The sequence below is a fragment of the Hemiscyllium ocellatum genome (genome assembly GCF_020745735.1).
Source record: "Hemiscyllium ocellatum isolate sHemOce1 chromosome 27 unlocalized genomic scaffold, sHemOce1.pat.X.cur. SUPER_27_unloc_42, whole genome shotgun sequence".
NCBI lineage: Eukaryota > Metazoa > Chordata > Chondrichthyes > Orectolobiformes > Hemiscylliidae > Hemiscyllium > Hemiscyllium ocellatum.
This window is the reverse complement of record NW_026867512.1, coordinates 223,937-234,824: the sequence shown is the minus strand read 5'-3', so window position 1 is coordinate 234,824 and position 10,888 is coordinate 223,937.

The window sequence follows — 10,888 nt, the reverse complement described above, 5'->3', positions numbered from 1 at the left end:
AATGTAATTGTGTAATTTTGCCACGTAACATAGAAGCTTTTAACCTGAGTTGCTGGACAAATCTGTGCGGGCTGCCTTATTTCATTCAGCTCCCAGTGATTCTTTTGACCGATCTCGGGGGTCCAGACCTTCACCCTAACCTGCAGAACCCCGAACACTATGGATACACTTACCTCGGCCAATCCACTCTAACCTGCACATCTCTGGACACTGCGGGTAAATTAGCATGGCCAACATACACTAACCAGACCATCCTTGGGCATTAATCAGTAATTTAGCATGGCTGAGCCCCCCTAACCTGCACATCACTACACTGTGTGGGGAATGAAGCTCGGCCAAGGCCGGGGCTGCCACGAGGTTGGAATTCTCTCCCAGAAATGACAGTTGATGGTGCCCTCACCAAGATGGCCGCCCGCGCGCCCCGCCCCAAGACAACATGCGCCTTGCCCTCACAAAGATGGCGCCCGGTTGCCAGGCAACTCGCCGGTGAAGTAAACACTGGGCCTGTGGGGCTTTTATTCGCGGCCTGCGGCCTCCCCCTAGGAGTTTATAAACTCCCCAGTCTCCCTCCTCCCGCGGTTCCCAATCCTACCCTGTCTCACTGTCTCCTCTCCCCGGGGGCAGGAGCCAGGTCTTGGCGCTCGGGCCTGGCGACCTCCCCGGGATGTTTCTGAAACCTGGTCCTGTTCTGAAGAAGGATCCCCGGACCCGAAACACGTCCTCACATTTCTCTCAACACGAGCTGCCGGACCTGCTCAGCTTTTCCAGCGGTTTCTGTTCTTGTTCCTTCAGCCGCCGGCGCCATTCCTCTCCCACACTCAGTAACACGGTCTTTGTCCGGCCGCGGGACCTACACTGCACATGCGCCAGCAAACAAGGGGCGGGGTCCCGCCGTGACGTCATGGCGGGCTGAGGGGGCGTGGTTGTGGAGACCACCAAACAATCGGAGACAATGGGGGCGGGGCGATCGTTTTGCCGGCCCCCAGCCGCCAGAAAGGTGTCATTTAAAAAAGTTTCAAAGTAGTTTTTTAAAAACTTTTCAGCCAGTTGTGAAATGTTATTCTAGACCTCTGGAAGGGTCAAACATTAGGAAAGTTTCAAACATGAACAAAGGGATAGTAAAAACGATAAATAAAAATAGGTAAGTTAACTTACAAAAGAAACCTCGCACTAAATATCAAAAAGGACAACAAAAGCTTCTGTTGGTATGTTAATGGGAACAGAGTCGCTGAGCTAAGTGTGGTACCTTGGAAGATGAGAACTGTGAGTTCATGGGGGAACACTGAAGTGGCAGAGATGATCTCAGTTTTTATATTGGCAGACAACAGAACTATTCCTATTAGAATTGGCAAGTCTGGGGCTATAGAAAGAGTAGAACTTAAACAATCAACATTGAGAGGGTAAAGGTACACAGCAAGCTATTTGGATTGAGGACAGACAAGTCGACTGGTGCTGATGGCCTACATCCTGGGTCCTGAAGGAAGTGGCAGTGGAGATAGTGAATTCATTACTTACAAAATTCCAAAAATCTCTGAACATGGGAAAGATTCATTGCGTTTATTTAAGACTTGATATATATATGTTCTTGATTGTCAAGGGGATCAAAGGTTACGGGAAGAAAGCTGGAGAATGGAGTTGAGAAACATCTCAGCCATGATTGAATGGTGGAGCAGACTCGATGGGCTGAATGGCCTAATTTCTGCTCCTGTGTCGTATGATCTTATGGTTCCATTGGTTTGGAAAAATGCTAATGTAACACCTGTATTCAAAATGGGAGGGAGGCCATATGTGGGAAATTGCAGACCAGTTCGTTGAACATTTGTTATAGAGTCATAGAGATGGAGGACCGGAAAATTTGTGGCTGTAAGAGCTGCTCCTTTTTTGAGGTATTTTCAGTTTTGGAGGTGATTTCCTTGAATTCCAGGAACAGCTATTAATGTTTTATATGTTGATGCATTGTTTTGGAACTTTGGAGTAAAAAAATCAAGACAACAGCAATTTCAAAATGGAGAAAGACAGCCAAAGGCAGTGAGCACATGGTCTGTAAGGGAGAGAGAGAGAGAGAGAGAGAGAGAGAAAGAAACGTATATTACTAACGGACACAGCAGTGAATCTGCATAGTTACTGCCTCTGCTGTTTGAAATCATGTCTCTCTGAACATCTTGGAAAAATTTAAAAACAGCAAAATTCACAGCTGATCTTGGAGGAAAATGTGTAGGAGAGCTCACAGCACAGGAACAGATTAGTGCACACTTTTTAACGTGTAACCTTGCTGTAAGTCTGCAGTAGTGAATAGAGTGGGTTTTTTCTTGATTATATGGTTTGAGATTTTAGAAGTTCACCAGCGAGTCCACAACAGGGGAATGGCCAATCACCTGCTCCAAGCACAGGAAGGGATTCATCAATTCCTCCAGCCTGCAGACACACTAGCGGGACGACACCAGGCACAGCATGCTCACCTACTCTCAGTGTGGGAAGGGCATCACCCCCTCCTCTAACCTACGGAGGCACCAGTGAGTTCATGTGCCAGCAAAGGGTGATTGAAGGAACAAGGGCTGAGTGCCATTATCGACTGGACTATCAACCCAGTTCTGGGGACTCCTCGGGACTCCTGCGTTTGAATCCCGCCACAGCAGATGGCGGAACGGGAATTCAGTCAGAAATCTGGAGTTCGGAATCTCACGATGAAATCATTTTCTGGGGAAAGAAAACCATCTGATTCACTCATGTTAGAGTCTGTCTGCAACCCAATCTTGAGTCAGACTGGTTCTGTTTCCAAAGTAGGGATTTCAAAGTTTGTGAGAAGATTTGTAGCTCGGGTGCTCGTTGTTGTGGTTCTGTTCGCCGAGCTGGGAATTTGTGTTGCAGATGTTTCGTCCCCTGTCTAGGTGACATCCTCAGTGCTCGGGAGCCTACTGTGAAGCGCTTCTGTGATGTTTCCTCCGGCATTTATAGAGACAATCAGAAGCGGCAGATACAAATCAGTATAAATGCTGGAGGAAACATCACAGTAGCGCTTCACAGGAGGCTCCCAAGCACTGAGGATGTCACCTAGACAGGGGACAAAACGTCTGCAACACAAATTCCCAGCTCGGCAAACAGAACCACAACAAGTAGGGATTTATAACATGTCACATGGATTGACTGCCTGAAGATTGTGTGCTTTTTGAGCAAAATATAATGTATCTGCCAATAAAATTCTGCAATTGCAATTTTACCCCATAAACTGATTGGTGTGCATGTTAGTGTGTGTGTATGTGCAGAGAGCATGTGTTTGCATACGACCATGCTTGGTAACGTGTGTGAGTAATGGGGTACAAGCCTGTATGAGTGGGGTCACTTGTAGTGTGACATGAGTCCAAGGTCCCTGTTGAGGCCATCCTCATGGGTTCCGAACTTGGCTATCAGTTATACAACACACATTGGATAGGGCAGGGTGGGGCTTGTCTTACAATTTGCAGAAGGTGGGAGGCTCTGGATGCTGTGATCCAGGGCAAACACATCCTAGAGGACATTCGTTCAGAGAGATGGAGCTGGAAGCCAGGCTGCACACATGTTGAGGATAAAGTGAGAAAGTTAACCAGGCACTTTACTCTGGGAGACGGTCATTCCCCTCTGGAGAGAGCCTTTTGTTTGCATCAGTGGATAGGGTCAGGTGGGTGTAAGTGCAGGACTGGCAGGTAAAGGGGATCTGATAGAGGGCTGCAGGTTGGAGGAGTTAACTGGTTGGGCAGTGGGAGTAAAAACAACATTGGGGAGGGGGAGGTGGTGGTAAGGGACAGAACAGTGACAGGGATGGTCTCCGTTCTCTGCAGTTGTCAGCAGGAGCACAGATGGCATTGGTGTCTGTTTGGTGCCAGGATTCAGGAACCGATGTGCTCAGGGCTGGAGAAGTGGGAAAGGGAGGTTGCAGTGGGTGTGGTCCAACAATGTCAGGAGGAGAGAGCCTCTGCTGAGGGCACATGAGAAGTTAGAAACTACTAGGACAAAGCAGAACATCAAAGCTCTGGGTGGCTCAGTGGTTCGTACGACTGCCTGACAATGTCAGGGACCTGGATTCGGTCCCACTCTTGAGCAGCTGTCTGTGTGAACTTTAACAAGTTCTCACTCTTCTGTCTGCGTGAGTTAGCTCTGGGTGCTCCAGTTTCTTCTCACAGTCTAAATATCTGCAGTTCAGGGTGGATCAGCTGTGCTGAAGTGTCCACATATGTGCAACTGAGGATCGGTTAACCATGGGGAACTGTAGGAAAAACGGGTGGGTCTGGATGGGATACTGTTTGGAAGGTCAGTCTGAATTTTATGGGCCAAATGGCCTGTCGGGATTATATGATTCTACTGCATTAGCCAAGCATCTATTGAGAAACGATTGCCTCAGGTCTGCTGTGGGTGGAGTGGGTTCCAATTCATGAGACACTGACACCAGTCCTGAGGAAGGTGGGATTTGTGCTGTCAGTCCCCCAACCTTTTGGTCCCCATCCACTCTCTCTCCTCACACTCTGCACTCACCAATTCTCTGTGCTCAGCCTTCTTCTCTCTCTTCCCCTCATTTTCTGCACCCCACCCTCTGTCCCCTGTAATTTTCTCTCTCTCTCTCTACCCCGCTCCCCTGTCCATTCTCTCCCCCTTCTACCATTCCCCCATGCTTTCTCATGCCCTCTTTGATTGCTGTATCTCTTTCTCAGGAATTGGAGAGAATCAATAGTGATGACTCTACCTGGAAGACAGGGGTGTGCAAGAAATGGCTGATCTTTAAAATTAAGAACAGCTAAAATATATTAATTTTTTTAAAGCTGCAGTCATGTTTCTGAAACTTGCATTGAAATAGACGCATAGAGTCATACAGCACAGAAACAGATCCTTTAGTCCAACTCGCCCATGCCCTCCAGATATCCTAAATTAATCTCGTGACCTATTTGACAGCATTTCACCCATATCTCTCTCACACCTTCCTATTCAGATACCCATCCTGATGCCTTTCAAATGCTGTCATTGTACCAGCCTCCACCACTTCCTCTGGGCAGCTCATTCCATACACACACCACACTCTACATGAAAGTTACCCCTGAGGTCCCTTTTAAACCTTTCCCCTCTCACCCTAAACATATGCCGTCTAGTTTTGGACTTCCTCTATCCTGAGGAAAAGACATACAAAGCCGGACGAAATTCAAAAGGAATAAACTGTCGAGCCGCAGTGAAAAATAAAATTGTGGCTGCAGCTTTTTTTCTCCTATTCAAATCAGTCGGTAACGCCAGCACCTCCACAGAGCATACTGCGCATGTGCTGCAGTGTCAGCAAAAGCACTGCGCATGTGCTGCGGTGTCAACAAAAACACTGAGCATGCTCGTCGCTGTCCGCGGAAACGGCGCTTGACTTTCTTCTGAAGGACCAATGGTGAGAGCCGGAGGACCGGAAGGGGCCTGGTCCTCCTGCCAATCAGAACCGCCTCTTTGTCTGAATGCGGAAGTTGGGCCGTGAGTTTCTGAAGTTGCTGTTGTTCCTCTCTCTCTTTGAATGAAGATTGAGCTTCACCCCAGACTGCAACTCTGCCCAATATCTGTGGGTACCGCACTCTCTTTTCATCCACGTTTTCATTTCTCTTTCGTTCTGGGATTCAGTTGCTGACTTTACACAAACTGAAGGGAAAGGGAGTGAATCCAGGGAGGGGACAGACTCTGGAAAAGTTGGTCCAGGTCTGTGTCTCCGTTGGCAAACGCACAGCAAATGCAGTATCACAATGTAAAGTTAAAGCCTATTGCTTAAAAAAAGGTAGAAAGGAGGTGCATGGTTTAAATGATAATATATTGGTCTGTGGAGAAAGTGAGGACTGGAGATCAGAGTCAAGTGTGGCTGGAAAACACAGCAGGTCAGGCAGCATCCGAGGAGCAGGAGAGTCAATGTTTTGGGCACGAGTCCTTCATCAGGAATGATGTGTGGATGGACAAAGGGGCCTCAGCGTCCTTTTGCACCGGTCACTGCCAGTTGTCAGACAGGTGCAACAAGCAATCAGCAAGGCAAGTGGTATATTAGCAAGAGGAATTGAGTTCAAAAATGGGGATGACTTCCTGCAATTGTGGGGGTGGGGGGTCGTGTTATTGAATATATTCAAGGCTGAGGTCATCTGACTTTTGAACAACAAAGAAGTGGATGGTTATAGGGGAAGGCAAGAAAATGGTTTTAAGACCATTACAGAATGATACAGCACAGAAATAGACCTTCAGTCCAACTACTCTATGCTATGTTTGCATACTAAACTAATGCCATCTGCCAGTGTTTGGCCCATATCCCTCTGTCACAAAGTTGGTCCTTTTTCTAAAAGCTGGTCCTTCTTCTCAAGGATGCTGTGTCCTTGGTTTTTTTCAGAGTGGTGGTAAAATGGCCCTGGGCTCCAAAATGGATGGGTCAGTACAGAAATGAAAAGGGTATTGGTTGGCTTTTTTGTTTGTACATCAACAGATGAGACTTTAGGCCCAAGCTTTAAGTTTTCGAAGTGACCTGCATAATGAAAGACGAGTGATCTGTCGTGAAAGCTGAGGCCTTGTTTGAGTGAGTTCAGCAGTGGACTATGTGGAGAAAAATTGTTAAACTCTCTCTCCTTCAGTCCTTCTAACTTTGACCTGTCAGCCTCTGTTTCAGTTTTACTGTATGTTGAAGGGGTTTGTTTATTGGGACTGTTATGTATATTTGGAACAGCATAATTAAGTCTAGTTTAGACAGACTGAGTTCTGTGGTTATTCTATATTCTGTTCTTTGTGTTTCATTCTGTATTCCTGTGAATACATTTATCTGCTTTAAATCCTGGTAGTCAACCTAGCTAACTTTGGGTAATTTTCACTGTGCACTTACTGAAACAAATAGCAAAGCTACGGTCTGTGCTGCCTGCTTAAGAATGTTTTGAGGGGTCTGGCCTAGTCCATAACATGTCGAAACCTTTCCATTCATGTCCTTATCCAAATGTCTTTTAAACTGTACCTGCATCCCCACTTTCTCTGGACATTCATTCCACATACGAACAATTCTCTATGGGAAAACAAAAGGTGTCCCTCCTGTCTTTTTAAAATCTTTCTCCACTCACCTTCAAAATTTGCTCCCTAACCTTGAAACCCCACTCCAAGGAAAGGACACCCATCATTCACCTCATCTATTCCCCTCATGATTTTATAAAGCTTGATAAGATCACCTCTCAACCTCCTATGCTCCAGTGAAAAAGGTCCCACACTATCCACCAAGATGTAGGTATATTCATATCCAGTTCAATGTTGGTGCAGATCTCTTCACTGTTGATACAGGCTTGAAAGACCAAATGGCCTACTCCTGCTCCCAGTTCTCTCTCACTATGTCCAGGACAGCAAGAGACCATAAGACCGAGGAGAAGAAATTAGGTCATTCAGAAAATCAGGTCTGCTCCACCATTCAATTATGGCTGACAAGTTTCTCAAGCCCATTCTCTTGCTTTCTCCCTGCAACCCTCAATCTCCTTGATACACAAGAACCTATTTATCTCTGTCTTGAATATACTCAGTGACTTGCCCAACACAGCCTCTGTGGCAATGAATTCCATAGGTTTCACACTCTCTGGCTACAAAGGTTTCTCCTTTCTCTGCATTCTAAAAGGTCTTCCCTTTACTCTAAGGCTGTCCCCTTGGGACCTAGTCTCTCCTACCAATGGAAACATCTTCCCAACATCCACCCTGTCCAGGGCAATCAGTATTCTGTATGTTTCAATTAGATCCCCCAAGCATGGGCTGTAAATCAGCGTAAACCAGACCCTTCAGGATACAGCACGGATTAGGTTCAGCAAAGTTAGAATGGAGGGAGAATGTGTGGGATGGAGTTTTCAGCGTTTAGGAAATAAGAGTTCTGGTCTCCTTCCTATCGGAAAGATGTCATGAAACTTGAAAGGCTTCAGAAAAGATTTACAAGGATGTTGCCAGGGTTGGAGGATTTGAGCTATAGGGAGAGGTTGAATAAGCTGGTGCTGTTTTCTGTGGACGTTGGAGGCTGAGGGGTGACCATATAGAGGTTTATAAAAGCATAAGTGGCATGGATAGGATGAACAGACAAAGTCTTTTCCCTGGGGTGGGGGAGTCCAGAACCAGAGGGCAAAGGTTTAGGGTGAGAGGGGAAAGATGTAAAAGAAACCTAAGAGGCAACTTTTTCACTCTAGTTTGTGTATGGAATGATCTGCCAGAGGATGTGGTGGAGGCTGGTACAATTGCAACATTTAAAAGGCATCTGGATGGGTATATGAATAGGAAGGGTTTGGAGGGATATGGGCCGGGTGCTGGCAGGTGGGACTAGATTGGGTTGGGATATCTGGTCGGGTTGGACCGAAGGGTCTGTTTCCATGCTGTACATCTGTATGACTCTATGATGTTTCATTTTCATATCCTTATTCAGTTTCATTTCCAAGTCATTGTAACCAATGAAGTTTTCCTCAATACACGCTTAAGGCTCTCTGGCTGCCTGATGTGTCCTGGATAATATGTGATCAGCAGGCATCCGGCAATCTACAGGAGTTGTCATATTTTTTTTAGATTATTTACAGTGTGGAAACAGGCCCTTCGGCCCAACAAATTCACACCGACCCACCAAAGCGCAACCCACCCAGACCTATTCTCCCACACTTACCCCTGCACCCAACACTACGGGCAATTTAGCATGGCCAGTTCACCTAACCTGCACATTTTTGGACTGTGGGAGGAAACCAGAACACCTGGAGGAAACCCACGCAGACATGGGGAGAATGACTGTGTGGAGTTTGCACAGTCGCCTAAGGCGGGAATCGAACCCGGGTCTCTGGCACTGTGAGGTAGCAGTGCTAACCACCGTGCTGCCCACATTATATTTATTTGACTGTACTGACCGCGATCACTTATTTCGTGAATTTTGTTGTAAGACGACATGGGGAAAGAAATCTGAAACCAAATATCACATCAACCTCTGATGGAGCCACTTGATTCATTGGGAAAGGAATCAAGGAAATCATACCAAACATCATCTTCACTATCCTATCTACCTGCAACTCTGAAGGAATTATGAATCTGTACTCCAAGGTCTCTTTGTTCAGCAAAACTCCCCAGGACCTTACCAATAAGTCCTGCTCTGATTGGTTTTTCAAAAATGCAGCACCTCGCATTTATCTGAATTAAACTCCATCTGCCCATTGGCCCATCTGATCAAGATCCTGTTTTAATCAAAAGTAAACTTCTTCACTGTCCACTATACTTCCAATTTTGGTGTCCTCTGCAAACTTACTCTACTTATGTTCACAGCCAAACCACTTATAAAATGATTAAAAGTCATGGACCCAGCACCAATCCTCGTAGCACACACTGGTCACAGGCCTCCTGTCTGAAAAGCACCCCTCCACCACCACTCCCTGTCTTCTACCTTTGAGCTAGAACTTTGAAAAAAATAATTGAGGTTAAAATGCCTCCCCTCGTTGTGGTTCTGTTCGCCAAGCTGGGAATTCGTGTTGCAGACGTTTCGTCCCCTGTCTAGGTGACATCCTCAGTGCTTGGGAGCCTCCTGTGAAGTGCATCTGTGATCTTTCCTCCGGCATTTATAGTGATTTGTATCTGCCGCTTCCAGTTGTCAGTTCCAGCTGTCCGCTGCAGTGGACAGATACAAATCACTTTAAATGCCGGAGGAGACATCACAGAAGTGCTTCACAGGAGGCTTCCAAGCATTGAGGATGTCACCTAGACAGGAGATGAAACATCTGCAACACAAATTCCCAGCTCGGCGAACAGAACCACAACAACGAACACCCGAGCTACAAATCTTCTCCCAAACTTTGAATGCCTCTCCTCCTCTTCTCCTGCTCACAGTACGCTGGCTGTAGCCAGCCAGCTGAGAGTCAGTCCTCAACGGAGGAGATTCCAATCTCCTGGGTTTTTTTAAAACTGAGGTGGCTAAATCTCTTGGTTAAACTTTTTTTAAATCCCCTCACTAACGCTACTGCGATAGTGCTTATTTTTTCCCCAGCACCCATGTTGTGTGTAGGGAGGTGAGAGATAGCAGACACATTCAATTTTGCTCAAAGCACACAATCTGCAGGCAGTCAATCCATTAATATTTTATACATTCCAACTTTGGAAGTAGAACCAGTCTGACTCAACATTAGGAGACAGGCAGGCTCTAACCTCACACCTTTAATACATTCTCTGAGCTGAAATATCACTTTCAAATTACATTGAGAACGTTCCTTATAAGTAGTTCTGGGATTTACATATTAATGAACTGAAACCTGCAACCCATTCTAAAGGATGAAAGACTTGATAACAATCTAGATTTGTTCAATTCAGTTGTATGACACTGTAATTTTTTAGTTCAAATCCTATGTCATGATCCTGCTCCACAACTACCTGATGAAGGAACAGCACTCCGAAAGCTAGTCCTTCCAAATAATATCAGATTATATTCCAATACCTTTGTCTGATTTTTGCCTTTGTTTCTCATGAACACAGCCCACACTTTCTCCTGCAGGCAGTAACCTTTACAATGCTGATGAAATGAGATGATGATGAGATGAAAAACTTCAGTTTTAATTTTAATTCTGTGTCTTATGATCCTGCTCCACAGCTACCCGATGAAGGAGCGGTGCTCCAAAAGCTAATACTTCCAAATAAACCCGTTGGACTATAACCTGGTGTTGTGAGACTTTTAATCTTTGTTTCGAGCCCACACCTCCCACTGCTGCCAGTAAACCTTACAATGCTGATGAAACAATAAACCCGCACTCCTGAAAAATTTACAATTTCTCACAATTCTGCCACTCATTCACTTCTGATCCAGGACATTGGAAACTTCGTGCTGGAGGGTGACAGAAATTAGCAGCTTTAAAGCAAAAACGTGTTGGATCTCACAGCTTTCAATGAGAGTCTG